At 48.3% G+C, this 17281-nt stretch overlaps 1 long non-coding RNA gene across 1 annotated transcript; it reads right to left on the reverse strand.

Annotated features, from left to right (window-relative positions):
• Positions 1-1233: 1233 nt before the first annotated feature.
• Positions 1234-11979, reverse strand: LOC140712517 (uncharacterized). Its single transcript, XR_012094121.1, has 3 exons — positions 11601-11979; positions 9299-9397; positions 1234-3171 (listed from the first exon to the last, which is right to left on the reverse strand). It is a non-coding gene; the product is annotated as an uncharacterized lncRNA (long non-coding RNA).
• Positions 11980-17281: the final 5302 nt, after the last annotated feature.

The following is a 17281-nucleotide window of genomic DNA, read 5'->3' on the forward strand; positions in this document are numbered from 1 at the left end:
GAGAAACAGCAAGGGGTCAAATCCTTCCCCATTCCACCCTAGATGTTCTCCTGACTCATTGTCCAGGCCTGTTTGAGGTCCTGAGAAGAGTTCTGGAAATTGGGCCTGTCTTCATCTGCTCCTGCTGCTTTAACAAAATATCTTAAACTGGGTAATTTAGAAACAGGGGAAAGTTTTTCTTTTATCTTTTTTTTTCTTTTTTCTTTTTTTTTTTTTTAAGACACGGTCTTGCTCTGTCACCCAGGCTAGAGTGCAGTGGTGTAATCTTAGCTCACCTACAACCTCTGCCTCCCAGGCTCAAGCCATCCTTGCACCTCAGCCTCCCAAGTAGCTGGGACTACAGGTGTATGCCAGCATGCCTGGCTCATTTTTGTATTTTTTTTTTAAGAAATGGGGTTTCTCTGAGATACAGGCTGCCCAGGCTGATCTCAAACTCCTGGGCTCGAGTGATCTGTACAAACTCTGACTCCTAAAGTGCTGGGACTATAGGCATAAGCCACCATGTCCAGCCTGGAAATGTATTTCTTACAGTTCTGGAGTCTGGCAAGTCTAAGATCAAGGCGCCAATGGATTCAGTGTCTGGTAAGGTCTTGCTTCAAAGATGACGTCTTCTTTTTTTGTTTTTGTTTTTGTTTTTGAGACGGAGTCTCACTCTGTAACCCAGGCTGGAGTGCAGTAGCAAGATCTCAGCTCACTGCAACCTCCACCTCCAGGGTTCAAGGGATTCATGTGCTTCAGCCTCCCAAGCAGCTGAGACTACAGGCACGCACCACCACACCCAGCCGATTTTTGTATTTTTAGTAGAGACAGGGTTTCACCATTTTGGCAAGGCTAGTCTCAAACTCCTGACCGCCAGTGATCTGCCCAACTCTGTCTCCCAAAGTGCTGGGATTACAGGTATGAGCAACAGCGCCCAGCCTGATGTCTTCTTGTTGCATCCTCACATGGGGGGAGGGGCTAGGGAGCTCCTTTCAGCCTCTTTTCTAAGGACAGTAATCTCACTCAGGAAGGCAGAGCCCTCGAGTCTTAATCACCTCCCAAAGGCCACACGTCTTATTACCACCACAGTGGAGATTAAGGTTCCACATGAATTTCGGAGGGACACACTTGGATAGGACTAGGCCACAGGCACCTGCGATTAGACAGGCCTTCGCAGCATTTCTCAGGAGAGATTCCTGTCCATGTTCTTCAGGCCTCTGTCCCAGGGCCAGCCCTTTACACAACTTGCTCCACATGGGTTCACACCACCAATCCGGCTTGTGTCTTTTTTTTTTCTTTTTTTTGAGACAGAGTCTGACTCTGTTGCTAGGCTGGAGTGCAGTGGCACGATCTCAGCTCACTGCAGCCTCTGCCTCCTGGGTTCAAGCAATTATCCAGCCTCATCCTCCCAAGTAGCTGGCCTGCACCACCATGCCAGGCTAATGTTTTCTTCTTGTTTTTTTTTGAGATGGAGTCTCATTCTATTGCCCAGGCTGGAGTGCAATGGCAAGATCTCAGCTCACTGCAACCTCCACCTCCCAGGTTCAAGCAATTCTCCTGCCTCAGCCTCCTGAGTAGCTGGGATTACAGGCACACACCACCATCCCCAGCTAGTTTTTGTATTTTTAGTAGAGACGGGGTTTCACTATGTTGGCCAAGCTGGTCTTGAACTCCTGGCCTGAAGTGATCCACCCACCTTGGCCTCCCAAAGTGTTGGGATTATAGGCATGAGCCACCATGCCTGGCCTCTACTTGTATATTTATGTGACTTACGCGGTTAGACATAGGAGTTTTTTGTCACCAAAGCCACACCAGTCCTACCCCTAGGCATGGCCTAGTCCCTAATAAGGAGGGCCCAGAGAGGTGTACATGGGGGGACATAGAGAGGAAAAGGGTCGGTTTGGGGTGGGGGGACATTTGGCAGGGAGGTTTGCAGAAGCAGAGAGAAATGAGCTAAGAAGCATGAAGGGGACAGGAAAGTGAGAGTGTTGGGGACTGAACGGGTTTGGGGCAGAGCAGGAGGCAAATGGCTCAGCACAGAGGCCTGACAATGCCCTCGGTGGGTGGATGGGAGGAGGCTGGAGTTCACCGGAGCCCAGATGGCCATCAGCACAGCTAGCCCCACTCCTAACTCCTAAAATCTGGGGTGGTTCCTGAGGCTCACTCATGCTGGTGCCCTAGGAACAGAGGTGGGAACCTGCTCAGCTGGGGAAATGAGCTCAGAGGGTTTCTTGGAGTGATGCTCTGTCGCAGCATGGCTAGAGAGACCACAGGGCAGCTGACAGAAGAGACTCAAGATGGCGGTCGTCCTTGTGTGAACTGTTTCCCCACTAAATGAGAGAGGAGGACAAAGTGCTCTGCCAGGCCGCCTCCTCAGACTGTGCTAATGGGATTCTGGTTATTGGGGCAAAATCCGAGGGCTGCACTTGCCCAGCAGCTGCACTGACCCAGTGGATGCACTCACCCGGTGCCTGCGCTGGTCTCCGCTTTCCCAGCAAAGGCTTGGGCAGACAGTGTCCTGGGGGTGCCTGTCAGACCCTGGAGGTGACTTCCCTACCCACAGGGGCTCTAAACTTTCACCCTCCCTTCCTGCCCCTACCCCCATCCTTTCAGAGTCTGAAAAGGCAGACAGCTTGCTGTTTGCTCTGGAATCTGACCTCCTGAGCAGGCAGTACCCTGCCTCTGGCCTCTGCCCTCTCTCCTAGGGCCCTCAGTGCTGCTTCCCTGGGGGTTCCCAGCCTGTGCAGAGACCGGCCCCTCCAAGGCAGAAGATATTTGCTCTGCTCCTACCTTTGGGAAACCACACGTTTCATCTCCCAGAAGGGGGATCAGGACAGGGCCCTAGGTTCCTAGGGGATGGGGGAAGGGGCAGGCCTGCTCTCTTCTGTCACCATCCCTCCCAATTTTCAAAGCAGTTTGGCTCCATATATGACTGGAACCAATTGCAGGCAATGTCCCTGTCAGGGCATAGCTGTGCTCATCCATTACCTGCTGGAATCTCACCCACTGCCCTCTCAGGGGGACCAGCTCAGGAATTCAGTTGACCCTTGACAAGTTGGAAAGGCCAAGGGTATCTTTTGCTTCCTCTCTTCTCAGTAACGACTTGATCAGACTGCAGGCTCCTTAAGGATAAGAGTCGAGTCTTATTCATCTTTGGGTCACCAAGCTCATGTGCTCAGCACATGGTAGTCACTAAATTAAAAATGGAACAAATGAATGAAAGGAAGAGGCAGAAAGGGAGGACTGTATCCCTTTTCTCTGGTGATGGAAGTAGGGAGAGGTTGTGCTTATTAACAGGTATGTCTATGGCCATAATGTCTTCTGGTGGTGGCAAGGGGAAGCTGCTAGTTTCCCTCCCACCTGGCCATCTCCCAGGGTCACTCCATCATCTGTTCGCCCCGCTTTGGAGGTGAGGTAGGGGGTAACTACTGAGCATTGGGCTGTCCTCAAAGTGTAGGCAGCCTTGTCCACATGCCAGGGAGCCTCCAACCCCCTTTTTTTTGTAGATGGTCTCTGCCTTGGGCAGAGCCCTGTGCCAGGCATTGAGAAGGAATCTAGTCTCAAAACATCGAACGAGAATCCAGTTCCCTTCTTCCTACTTCACCCCTCCACCCCATAGCACTCTGGTAAAATTTATTCGGATCTGGGGATTGGAGAGCAATTCCTTTTGGATTACATGATCAGGCCAAGAGATGCGTTTTGGGGTCTGAACTCCATCCAGATGCATATACTAGGTCCTTTCTCTCCCCATGCAGGGACTCGAACCATATGTAACTGGAGGAGTTGATTGCTTGCAGAAAACATAGGTGCCTATGCATCCCTGAGAGGACAAGAGAGTGACTGGAGGGGCTTTGGCCAAAGTCCAGGGGTGGGGAGAGGTGACAGCTCCTGCTTCCTCTAACATGGTCACTACCATCAGTAACCATGGAGGAGGTCCCTTTCCCCAGATGCTTCAGAGCCCAAGATCTCACTGTCCATGGAAGAGATGTGAGATATCCAGGTCTCTCTCTACAGCACACCTTCCACAAAAGAGTAATGTGTCTCCATTCTTTCTGGGGATAACCTTTCTGGGAAATATATGAGCCAGAACAAGACCATTGTGATCTCCACTGGACAAGCCAGCAGGGGAACAGAGCTTATCTCCTGCCCCTAACCTCTTCTCCTTCCTGTGGCACTTCCATGCATCAGGATTTTTTTTTCCTTTTCTCTCTCTCTTTTTTTTTTTTTTGAGATGGAGTCTAGTTCTGTCACCCAGGCTGAAGTGCAATGGCGCGATCTCGGCTCACCACAACTTTTGCCTCTTGAGTTCTAGCGATTCTTCTGCCTTAGCCTCCCGAGTAGCTGGGACTACAGGCACGCACCACCATGCCTGGCTAATTTTTGTATTTTTTGTAGAGACAGGGTTTCACTATGTTGGTCAGGCTGGTCTTGAACTCCCGACCACGTGATCCACCCACCTCGGCCTCCCAAAGTGCTGGGATTATAGGCATGAGCCACCGTGCCCAGCCTTCTTTCTTTCTTTTTTTTAACTCACCACTATGCTAACAAGGACAGGTTTTCTATATTGGTAAGTCCTGCCAGGAAATACCCTTTCCTTGCTTCCTTTGGGCTTCAGGGACCAACCTACCTTCAGGGATCAACTAGACAAACGCAGCCTGTTTGTGCTCAGCAAAAATCCAAGAAAAGATGTTGGCAGGATATTAGTCCCCCTGGGAGGGCAAGGCACTGCTGAACTCCCCGGACCCAGCCAGGCAGGCATCTATAACTGATGGCAGAATGCCCACGGTTAAGTGGCCACAAGTTAGTTATCAACTAAGGGCCCCAAAGCCAGAGCATCCAAGCAGGCAGAAAGACTGTGCAGATTTCAATGGACTGTGGTCAGGACAGGCAAGGAGCCCAGAATCTAAAAAGTCAAACACAGCAATGCAAACTTGAGCCTGAGGCAAGAATGACTGAGTGAGGGGGCTGCCAGGGACAAGGGGTTCAAGAACTTATTTTGACCAGATGGAAATGATGGGTATACTCAGAGACTTCTAGACAGGAAAAGGGGACCTGGGGTTGTCCTTACAATACTGAGGTGGTGGAGATGCTGCAGGGCCTAATTTCATTATTATGGTGATGGTGGAAGTTGTTGTAGTGAGATTGATAATGATAGAGATTGTAGTAATTATGGTAATAGCAGGAATGAGGTGATGAGTGGTCATAGTGTTGCCATGGTTAATGGTTGTTGCCAAGGGGATAAAGGGAGTAAAGATGATAACTATTGTCATCGGGAAGGACATGGTGATATTGAAGCTAGAGTAACAGAAACAATCATTTTAGGGGTGATGGCAGTATCAGTGAATGATGGTGACAATAACTACAGTCACAAGTGAAGAGGTGATTGTGATGCTGGTGGAGATGTTGACTTGTTATCCAGATGAGGTAGTCATAAGGTGATAAATATTACATTGGTAAATATGGACTCTTCATGTGGTATCATTGTTCTTTCTTTAATCCACGTAATACATGAGATAAGCCTGATCCTTTAGAGGAGCTCAGGAGGCATGTGTCATAGCCCTGGGTCTCCCTGAACATAACACCTCTGTACTGTTTTTCGTGGTCCACTCCGTTCTGATTAAAGCCAAAGTGGAGATTGGAGGGTAACCCATACCCCGGCTTTTCCTTTTCTTTCTCCACCTTCCTAGGGGCCTACTTGTTTCCTAAGATAGTCCTTCTCCAGGGTCCAATATAGTAAACTAAGGCATAGTTGTTCCTCATGGGCTGAAGCCAGAGCACTCTGGGTATGCCAAGCATCTGGCTGGAAAAGGAATAATGCTGCCAAAAGGCCCTTGCAGCAGTAGGAATAGTGGTTACTGTAACTATTATTCTTAACTCACGGCTGGTCCTCAATCTCTAATTGGTTTCAACCTCTGGCAATTCCCTTAATCTGCGCTGGCTACTAGCCAAATGTGGCTATTGCGCATTTGAAATGCAGCTAGCGCAATTCAGATGTGAGTGTAAGATATACATTGGATTTTGAAGACTTAGCATGAAAAAAAGAATGTAAACCCTTTATCTCTCTCTCTTTTTCTTTCTTTCTGTGTTTTTGTTTGTTTGTTTGAGACAGGGTCTCCCTCTATCACCCAGGCTGGGGCACAGTGGTGCAATCATAACTCATTGCAGCCTCCAACTCCTGGGCTCAAGCGATCCTCCTACCACAGCCTCCTGAATAGCTGGGATTATAGGCACACACCACCACACCCAGCTAATTTTTAAAATTTTTGTAGAAACGGGGTCTTGCTACGTTGCCCAGGCTGATTTCAAAATCCTGGGCTCAAGTGGTCCTCCCACCCTCGCTTCCCAAAGTGCTGAGATTACAGGTGTGAGCCATTGAGTCTGGACCTCTTTATCTCTTTAACATAAATTTTTATATTGTTCACATGCTGAAGTAATATTTTGAAAATATGGAGTTAAATGTAATATAACTTAATTTCACCTGTTTCTCTTTATTTTATTTTTTTAATGTGTCTACTAGAAGATTTTTTTTTTTTTTTTTTTTTTTTGAGACAAGTTCTTGCTTTGTCACCCAGGCTGGAATGCAGTGGTGCTATCTACTAGATGACTTTAAATAACATATGTGGTTCACATTATATCGGATAGTGCTGCCTTAGCTCATTTGCTTTTCGTTTGCTCAGGGAAGCAAAGGGAAAGAAATAAAGCAAATTCCAAAATTATAGTAGGTTAAGCACCTAATAAGTTTGTTTCTCTTTACCATAAAATCAGAAGCACTGCAGGGCAGATGTGGCAGCTCCACTCCAATGTCAGGGCTCCAGGGTCTCTCTTTACTGTGCTTCCACCATTCTCAACACATGGCTTCCATCTTGAGGTCTAAGATGACTGCTCTAGTTTCTATATCCATTTACACTCAGTGAAAAAGGGAGAAGAGGGTGTCAACTCCTTCATAAGGGCAGAGTCCAGAAACACACATTACTTCTGCTTGCATCTCATTGGCCAGAATCTGGTTACCCAAACACATCTAGCTGCAAGAAAGTCTGGGAAATGTAGTCCTAAACCAGGTGGCCATACTCCAGCTAACACTCGGGGATTTTATTATTAAAGGAAGAAAGGGAGAATGGCTACTAGGGGAAAGAAGGGCTATTACCCAAGGCTCATACCTACTACAGGTCTGAGGAGTGGTTGCCATCACTGGCAGCAGGAGGATGGGGCAGATAATCTCCAAGAAAAGCCTATTCCTTTTAAAGAGATATCTTTATTTATTTATTTCTTTATTTTCGAGCCATAGTCTTGCTCTGTCGCCCAGATTGGAGTGCAGTGGTGCGAGCTAGCTCACTGCAACCTCTGCCTCCTGGGTTCAAAGATTCTCCCTGCCTTAGCCTCCCGAGTAACTGGGATTACAGGCACCCACCTCCATGCCCAGCTAATTTTTGTATTTTTAATAGAGACGGCCTGGGCTGGCACCGTGGATCATGCCTGTAATCCCAGCAATTTGGGAGGCCAAGGCGGCTGGATCACCTGAGGTCAGGGGTTGAAGACCAGTCTGGACAACATGGAGAACCCCTATCTCTACTAAAAATACAAAAATTAGCCAGGTATGGTGGCGGCTTGAGCCTGTAGTCCCAGCTAGTGGGAGGCTAAAGCAGGAGAATCACTTGAATCTGGGAGGCGGATGTGTCAGTGAGCCGAAATCACACTGCTGCACTCCAGCCTGGGCAACAGAGCAAGACTCTCTGTCAAAAAAAGTAAATAAATAGGCCAGGTGTGGTGCCTGTAATCTCAGCACTTTGGGAAGCCTAGGCAGGCAGATCACTTGAGGTCAGGAGTTGGAGACCAACCTGGCCAACATAGTGAAACCCCATCTGCACTAAAAATACAAACATTAGCTGGATGTGGTGGTGCACATTTATAATCCCAGCTACTCGGGAGGCTGAGGCAGGAGAATCACTTGAACTGGGGAGGCAGAGGTTGCAGTGAGCCAAGATTGTGCCACTGCACTCCAGCCTGGGTGACAGAGCCAGACTCCATCTCAAAATAAATAAATAAATAAATAAATAAATAGGCTGGGCACAGTGGCTTACACCTGTAATCTCAGCACTTGGGGAGGCCAAGGAGGACAGATCACCTGAGGCAAACACCTGAGGTCAGGAGTTTGAGACCAGCCTGACAATAATGGTGAAATCCCATCTCTACTCAAAATACAAAAATTAGCCAAGCATGGAGGTACGCACCTGTACTCCCAGCTACTTGTGAGGCTAAGGCAGGACAATCACTTGAACTCAGGAGGCGGAGGTTGCAGTGACCCGAGATTGCACCACTGTACTCCAGCCTAGGCAACAGAGTTCAACTTCATCTCAAAAAAATAAGAATAAAATAAAATAAAAATAAATGAATAAAGACAGCCCAAGTCCCAGCATATTTTCAGATGTTCTTCGATCAGCATGATTTTAAGAGAGGGAAGAAAGGGGACAGTTTGACAAGAAAGAGAAAGAGGGAGAATGAGGATGGGTACATGGCTGGGGACTATTATTTGAGTCGTAAGCTCTCTTGCTGGGACAATGCCTGTGATTCCAATATTTTGGACATTTATACTCAAGGTCTTCATAGGTCATGTGATATAGAAACAATGGCTCCAATCATTTGTTAAGTAGGTTCTGTTTGTTAAACTCCTGCTTGCCTACCTTCTTCCTTCCACTTTTGACCTTCCCCACCTCTCTATCAGGTGCCCAGGACAGGCACAGAAGGAACCCAGGAGACTACAAGACCTGTACTTAAGGGAGTAGTGTGACTAGGGAGTCAGAAAACAGCCAAGGACAGTTATCCAGACAGCCACAGTGGGCAAAGGCTGGGACAGACACACCGGGCATAGCTCTGACTTTCTCTTTGACCCAGATCTCAACGAAAAGATACCCAAGTAAAGTTGGTCTCCATGAAGACAGGACCTAGCTCTATCGTGTCCACCAATGTATTCCTGTTGCCTGGCACAGAGCAAGCATTTGGTAAGAGTTTGCTGAACAGATGAATGAAGAAGATCGGGCTTTCTCTGAAGTCAGGTTCAGGGTTGAGCTGTGAGGAGAGATTTTGTGGGTTTTGAAGTTGGGGCTCCACCACGCCCTCCCACCTACCCCTCCTTTTCCATGGCCCACATCTGGACCTGCAATCCCATCCTCCTAGGCTCTTTCTCTCCATGACTGCTGGTCTCTCAAGCTCGGGGTAGGCTGCTCTAGGAGAACTGGATGTAGTGGGCAGAAAGGTGGGGCACCTGTGGGCATTTCCTAGGAGGCCGGCCCTCCCTCAGAACCCACTGCCCTGGCAGACTCACCTTTGCTCTTGGACTGAGACAAGGCTTCCCTGACTGCCGCCTCCTCCATGCTGCTCCTTCTCTCTCAGCAAGGGTCAGATAAGGAGACCGCAATCCCCCCTAGGAGAAAGCCTGGTCGATAGAGGGGCCCAAATCCCAGACATCCCCCCTCCTCCCATACATCTTGGTGTCAAACACATTTTATTTCCTCACGTCTGGGGACCCAGGAGCTTCCCCTCCAGGATTACTTCCTCCTCCGGTTTGTTTTCCAGCTGGAGATTCTAGGAGCCCCACGGCAGGGGGGCGGCTCCTCCACTGTGGCCCACAGGCTTCAAAGGGCCCAGAGTGGAATACCGTGGCCAGAGACTGCTGGCCTGGGAGGAGGGGTGGAGGCATCACAAGTCCAAGGTATGGGGGTTCTGGCTGGGTCCCCCACTCATTTTCAAGCTGCCCCCCATTGGCTGAAGGGCTGTATTTATGGGCAGAAGGTGACTTCAAAGGTCAGCAATGGGGGACTCCCTACCGCCCGCTCCCCCGGGGCTCAGAGGGGGCCAGGAAGTGCCCCCCCCATGATGGATTAGGTGCCTAAGAGCCATGGCGAGCTTATGGATGGGAGACCTTCTCTTTTTTCATGGGGCTCAGATTTCATGATTTTGGGGGGGGTGAAATAATTAGTAATTTGTGATTAAGCCTTTTCATGGATATTTTGTTTCTTTGTTCTGTGATGTCGCCTGGAGCCATTTAAAAAATGACTTAATGACAAAGAAAAAATAATTGCTCTTTGTAACTAATGACTGTGTCAGAACTTGGAAATCACCAAAGCCTCGGAAAGTAGAAACCGAGTAGGGGGTGGGGGTTCCACTCTCCAAGGAATCAGATCAGCAGTCGTAAAGTGACCCGAGATCTGCTTGCACCTGGATGGCCCCCTTCCCTACCCTAGAGCCAGCAGCCAGCACCTGCAGGCTCAGCCTGGGCGCTTCGGGCCTCGGGTCCCTTAGGTACCTTTGCCCCTAGGCTGAGAGAAATGGTCAGGATGCCCAAGGCCAGCCTTGACTGCCCAAGCTCGGCCTCATCTTGGAGTTGCTCCTTCCTTCATAACATCCCCCTGTAAGGGGACTTCTCCCCCTCTGGTGGAGGAGCAAGGGGTAGTTAGGTCCTCACTTCTCCACTCCTGCAGCTTCCTATAGAGCTCCAGAGTTGCCCTGGGCTTTGGATTCTTCTGGGTGTTTACTTTTTTTTTTTCCTTCAGTATTTAATTGTCAAATAAAGATTGAGCGTATTCATAGGGTACAACATGAGGATTTGATACACTCACCTGAATCTTTATGACTCTTGTGTCCCTACCTAGACTGAGCTCTCCCTGGGGGACTGAAAAAATGCCCTCTCCTTCCTGATGCTCTGGCCCCTCCTCCCCTCATGTATGCTAACATACCTTGGGCTGGGGCCCTGCAGAGCTCTGGGCCACCTGAGGCAGGGATCTGGCAAGGCCCAAGACCCAAGGACTCAGGGCAGCCCACTGCCTCCTGCCACCCCTGGCCGCCTCCCACAGCCTCTGGGGAATGGGCCGGGAGATGGGGAATTGCTCACACAGCAGATTCCACTCCTGTTCCCTTCCCGGGCCCTCGCTCCGATCTCTCCCAGGGGGAAATGCTGGGGGGAGAAAACCGTTAACTTGTGCCTTCTATTTGGTTTTCCTCTGGTTATTGTTTAAAATGCAGAGATTATGAGGTCAAACTCTCCCAGCCAATATTTTTCTAATGAAAAATGTAGTAAGGCACGACTGAGTAATCTAATCTATAAGTTAAGCGTTCCACACAGCAGCGATTTTCACCGACAGAACTTCAATAAATCTTGTTTTGAGAAAAATGATATGAGGCTGATGTTCTATTTTTGTCAATTTGAATGGACTCCCCTGCCTCCCCAGTCCCCAGAAACACTGCACTGCACCCAGCCAATCTCCTTCTTCCCTACCCGAGAGCAGGCTGGATGAAAGTGGGGGACAAGAATGATAGGGTGGGAGGCCTGAGTTCTGACCCAGCTTGGCTCAGAGGGTCCGGGGCCAGAGGCCTCTGCTTCAGCCCATCTGGTATCTGGGGCTCTGCTCCTGGTGAGGGGCTTGGCAAAGGGGTCGGGGGTCTTGAAGGAAAAGGCAGCCAGTGGTCTAGGAGAACAGTGTCGACTTTCCTAGCCATGAGGTCAGGATTGCCCATGAAAGCCTGTTTCCCCCAGCTGTCCCAATGCTGAGCAAAGAACAAACAGCAGGACTCGCACCTTCCCTTGACCCCCAACAAGCCATTGATAGATTTGGCAAGAAAGGCCTCACCTCAGGAAGAACTGGTTAAATCCATCTTCAAAGCTGCTGTTCCCCTTCACCTGACTCGAACGTGGGAGACAGGCCAGAATGCAGTAGTAAACTCACTCCTAACAAAGGGTATGTGTGTGCATGTGTGTGTGTGCGTGCGCACATGTGTGTACATGTGTGCATGTGTGTGTGCATGTATGTGTACCCATGTGCACCCGTGTGCAGGGTTCTGGGAAGGAAGCAAGGCTCTCTCGATGCACGTGCAGACCTAAGGCTGTCATGGAGGGTGACTGCCAAGACTAATATCAAGAAAGAGATTTCTAGCCCAGGGAATATGTGGGAGGCCAGGAGAAAGAATATGGAGAAGCTGTTTCAAGAAACTGGAGAAGCTGTAAGGGCAGCCAGAAAGGATTATGGCACCTCATCAGAGAGAAATCAATTAGGAGAGGCTTCACAACGAGAGCTCCTCCTCCCTCCTCCCAGCCGCGATCCACCAAGGGGAACAGATTAAGACAAACAGAGATGTCTGGAGACAGAAAGCTTTTTCTGGGTGGAGATTTCAGCAGCATTTAGATTTGGAAGAGCCAGAGGCTGCCTCACTCTGAAATCTGCAGGTATGGAAACCACAGACAGAGGGAACTTGACCTCTCAGTGTCCAGGAGTGCTGAGTATAGAGGCAGGAGGACTGGGGTTGGGGGTCTGAGGATCAGGGGATCCACGTTTTGACATTACCAACAGTCTGACTTCAGACCTCAGTTTCTCATCTGTAAAATAAGGAAAATAAGACCAGTCCTACTTACCTGAGAGCAAGGTTAGCAGATCCAGTAAGAAGATACATGTGAACACGCGGTTTAAAATACTGCACAAGGCTGGGCACAGCGACTCACGCCTGTAATTCCAGCACTTTGGGAGGCTGAGGCAGGCAGATCACCTGAGGTCAGGAGTTCAAGATCAGCCTTGCCAACATGGAAAAACCCCTTCTCTACTGAAAATACAAAAATTAGCTGGGCGTGGTGGCGGGTGCCTATAATCCCAGCTACTTGGGAGGCTGAGGCAGGAGAATCACTTGAACCTGGGAGGCGGAGGTTGCAATGAGCTGAGATCATGCCACTGCACACCAGCCTCGGCGACAGAGCAACACCCTGTCTCAAAAAAAAATAATAATAAAATAAAGTACTGCACCAGATGAGCTATGGATAAAATTATTACTGAATTTGGTGAAGGAAGGAGTCTGGGAACAACTCTCAAAGTCCCATTATTTATCTGGGTCAGGTTAAACTGGACGAAAAGGATGGGCCACTGTCACCGGCCTGCCTCTGGAGTCTGAACTTAGAGATTCCTCATGAAATAAGAAAGGAGTTTGCATGTTTCTCTCAGCTGCAGGGTGTGCGAAGGATCCACAATGTGGAGAAGACTCCAGGAAAGGCTTTGGGCTGGTGGAGATGCATAGTAAGGAAAGGGGCTTGGGGCTGGGAAGGGAGCTTGGGAGGGGAGGAGCTTTTGAGGGGGAAGGGAAGGGCCCCTTGTCTCTGCTTAACCAAGTCAAAGCACCAAAGCTGTGCCCTCTTCTTTCCAGGTCTTACCAATTCTCCCTCCCCATCCCACCCTGTGTCATTGCAGGGGCCATTCTAAGGCTCTCAGCAGCTCCCTAGAAGGGGAGGGGTGAGAGTTTTTCTTTAACTTCAAACATCAAACATTAGCCCTAAGTCCCCTTTTGTCTTCTGACACCTACCCACCACTTCCTTCCATTCCTACCAATGGTTCCCAGGAAAGTCAGCTCAAGCCCAGCGTTGCCAGAGCCAAGGGGAAGTGGGGAGGTAGTGGGGAATGGTTGAGGCTGCTCAGAGTGGTCTGGAGCTGCTGGGCAGCCTCAGAAACCCTGGAGACCCAATTCCCAAGGAAAATGGGAAATGAAAGGAGACAGGGTAACATTTCTTGCATGACTAGTGTGGGAGGATGAACCCAAAGCAAACACTCCAATTTCTCTGTGCCTGGGTATGGGGAGTGGGTGCAGCAGGCTCCAGTCAGAGCTAAAAGGTCTGCCTCCACCATGAGTTTGAGAGTCTCTGTGGCCTGGCTCTGGTCCTCCTCTTGCCCCCAGAGAGGTCCCAACCCCCTGGCACAGTATGCAGTTACAGCTCCATAGATCAGGCACTAGGAGCCCTTGAAAGCTGGGGGATTGTCGGGGGAGAGGGAATTGCAGCTGGAAGAGAGGGGAGCTTGTGCACCTTAATGCCCACTAAAAATTCAAACTTTTAATCACACAGGAACATTTTTAGAGAAAATTAAAAATATGATACAAAGCAGTAGGTATAGAATGATCCCATTTATGGAGCAAAAATAATTCTATAGTTTTTTTTTTTTTTTTTTTTTGAGATAGACTTTCACTCTTGTTGTGCAGGCTGGAGTCCAGTGGTGCGATCTCGGCTCACCACAACCTCTGCCTCCCCAGTTCAAGCGACTCTCCCCTCTTAGCCTCACGAGTAGCTGGAATCACAGGCATGTGCCACCACACCCTGCTAATTATATATATATATGTGTGTGTGTGTGTATATATATATTTTTTAGTAGAGCCAGGTTTCTCCATGTTGATCAGGCTGGTCTCGAACTCTCGACCTCGAGTGATTTGCCTACCTTGGCCTCCCAACCAAAGCGCTGGGATTACAGGCATGAGCCATTGCACCCAGCCTTTTTTTTTTTTTTTTTTTTTTTTTTGAGACGGAGTCTTCACTCTGTCCCCTAGGCTGGAGTGCAGTGGAATGGTCTCGGCTCACTGCAAGCTCCGCCTCCTGGGTTCACACCATTCTCCTGCCTCAGCCTCCTGAGTAGCTGGGACTACAGGCGCCCGCTACCACACCCAGCTAAGTTTTTGTATTTTTAGTAGAGACAGGGTTTCACAGTGTTAGCCAGGATGGTCTCCATCTCCTGACCTTGTGATCCGCCTGCCTCGGCCTCCCAAAGTGCTGGGATTACAGGCGTGAGCCACCACGCCCGGCTTTTTTGTTTTTTGTTTTTTGTTTTTAACTACTGGAATAAAACCAGCAAGATATAGGCAGTGATTATTTCTGGGTGGTAAGACTTCATATGATATTATTTTCTGTATACTTCTCTATAGCTTCCAAATTTTCTACCATCAACATTTACATTTGTAATTAAGAAAGTATTTAAAAGGTTAAGAAGATAATTCTGGGGTTAAGCTGACACCCTAAAAGTAGACCCAGAATTTTGGCAGACCCCAGGCCCTCTGCCTAGTCCTAGGTCTGCTTCGGTGATCCCTGGCTGGCCCCTTCTATGGCAGCTCGTGAGGCCGAGGCCCGGCAGCTGGGAGTCAGCTGTGCCTGGAGACGATCCGTGTCCAATGGGAGGTGGGGGGCTCATTTCCGAGCTGGATGGGGTCCAGGTCTAGGGCCAAGCAGCAACCTGGGGCACCGGTATTCACAACTCCTCCCCAACCTCTGCGCCTAAAAAGAGGACAGAGGCCTCAGAGTCAGCTTTTGCCCAGAGGATCCCCAGCCACTACCCTGGTGACTGGTTCTGGCCCACAGATACAGGAAAGGGGGTGAAGATGGCCTCATCCCCAATTCTCAGGCTCATTGAGGATTTATGGAGCTGTGTTTAGGCCCCATTCCCTCTCCCATCCCATGCCTCCTAAGACCATGGACTCAGGGAAAGAATGGCTAATCAGAGCTGGGAGGGGGTCCTGCAGGGTTGGGCCAAGGGTTTTGGACCAGGGAGTCTCAGTTAATCCCAGCTGGGGTTTAGTAAAAATATGGCTAAGAAATTCTAGCCCACCTTCAAGTATTCAGCTGTGTTGAAGGAAAAAAAACCACACACATAAAGAAGGCTTTTTAGACTATTTATTTATGAGCATGTGTCAAAGTTTTATTTCAATCTTGCTACAAATGAAGAGACCTATAAAAGGCCAGCCGCTTCAAGATGACTTCTTGATAGACACATTTAGAGGCAAGAAGAGTGGTTAGCAGCATTGCTAAAATGGACATTCAAAAATAATATCTGAATAAAATATATAAAACTTTTCCAAGCGGCAGGGTGGATAGGAAACTGGTTCCTGAGAAGAAACCTAAATCCTATTAAAAGTTTATCAGAAAATTGCTTAAGCATTTTAACGAAAAGGCTGATTTCCTCCCAGAAGGAAATAATGAATTACACTCAGCAAAAAGGCTGTGTCCCAGACAAGCTTGGCGGCCTTTCGTCTTCAGTTGGAAATTCCGGCTTGGCTGCTGCTTCAGGGCTGCAGGGTCAAGCATGAAGCAATCGATATGTAAATTCCAGGTTCCTGTGTGCCCAACCTTGTGCCGGGCACCCAGATGAGAATAAGACAGCAGAGCAGAAGTTGTGGAGAAGCTGAATTGTCTCTCTGCAAGGAAAAATTTCCTGACACAAGTATCTGTCCAGGCAAGTGCCCCAGAAGTTCTGAGTTCCCTCATTGTGGAGGTAAGCAAGGCCGCAGAGGAAGCAGGAGGTCTCATGGTACAGATATTTTAGAACTACTTACCCAAGTGGGGGACCTGGACCTCTGGCAGAATGCCAGATGATTTTCAATGGTGCATTGACAAGACATTAAATCACTCTGAATTTCATAGTGAGAAAGCTATTTCCTTGTCAATTCTCTTTCTTTATTTCCCCTTTTGTTTTCCACTGGAACTTGGGTTCACAGAACTGGATTAATCACATTCCTTGGTTCATGATACACTCTCACCATTAGTCGTTGCATGGTTTTCTTTTCTTTTTATTTTATTTTATTATTGTTATTTTTTGAGACAGAGTCTCACTCTGTCGCCCAGGCTGGGGTGCAGTGGCACAATCTGGGCTCACTGAAATCTCTACTTCCTGGGTTCAAGTGATTCTTGTGCCTCAGCCTCCCAAGTAGCTGAGATTACAGACATGCACTACCTTGCCCAACTAATTTTGTATTTTTAGTAGAGATGAGATTTCACCATGTTGGCCACGCTGGTCTCAAACTCCTGGCCTCAAGCAATCCACCTGCCTTGGCCTCCCAGAATGCTAGGATTACAGGTGTGAGCCACAGCACCCAGCCTAGGTTTTCTTTTAATTAGTTGTTTTAAAATACTATCATAAGCATCCATGACTTTATCACCCAAAACAAAATCTCAGACCTTGACAATAACTGACAACTAACCAAATGGTACCACATGCCATTCTCTGCCTCTGACCTCAGCCAACTGACAACCCCAAATCCCATAGTCATCATTCCCTTGCTTTCCTTTTAATAGTTTTATAGCACTTTTATTTATTCCTTAAAAGTTTATTTTAAACTTTAACTGTTCTTAACTTTATTAAAAAATAGTATCAGGCTATATATAACTTATTTTTGACTTGCTGTTTCACATAATATTATATTGCTAAGAGTCATCCATATTGTTGCATGTCACTTAAGTTCCTTTGTTTTGACTACAGTATAATATTCCATTGTGTGAGATTAGCTCAGGCTATTATAAAGATATCACTTTCCTTACACTCAAGAGCATAGCAGCATTATTCACACTAACCAAAAGCTGGAAGCAATCCAAGTGCCCAGCAAGAGATGAACAAACAAAATAGCCTGGTGAGGTGGCTCACACCTGTAATCCCAACACTTTAGGAGGCCAATGCAGGAGGATCCCTCAAGCCCAGGAGTTTAAGACCAGCCTAAGCAATATAGTGAAACCTCATCTGTACAA

Source organism: Chlorocebus sabaeus, chromosome 9 (assembly GCF_047675955.1).
Source record: "Chlorocebus sabaeus isolate Y175 chromosome 9, mChlSab1.0.hap1, whole genome shotgun sequence".
Classification (NCBI taxonomy): Eukaryota; Metazoa; Chordata; class Mammalia; order Primates; family Cercopithecidae; genus Chlorocebus; species Chlorocebus sabaeus.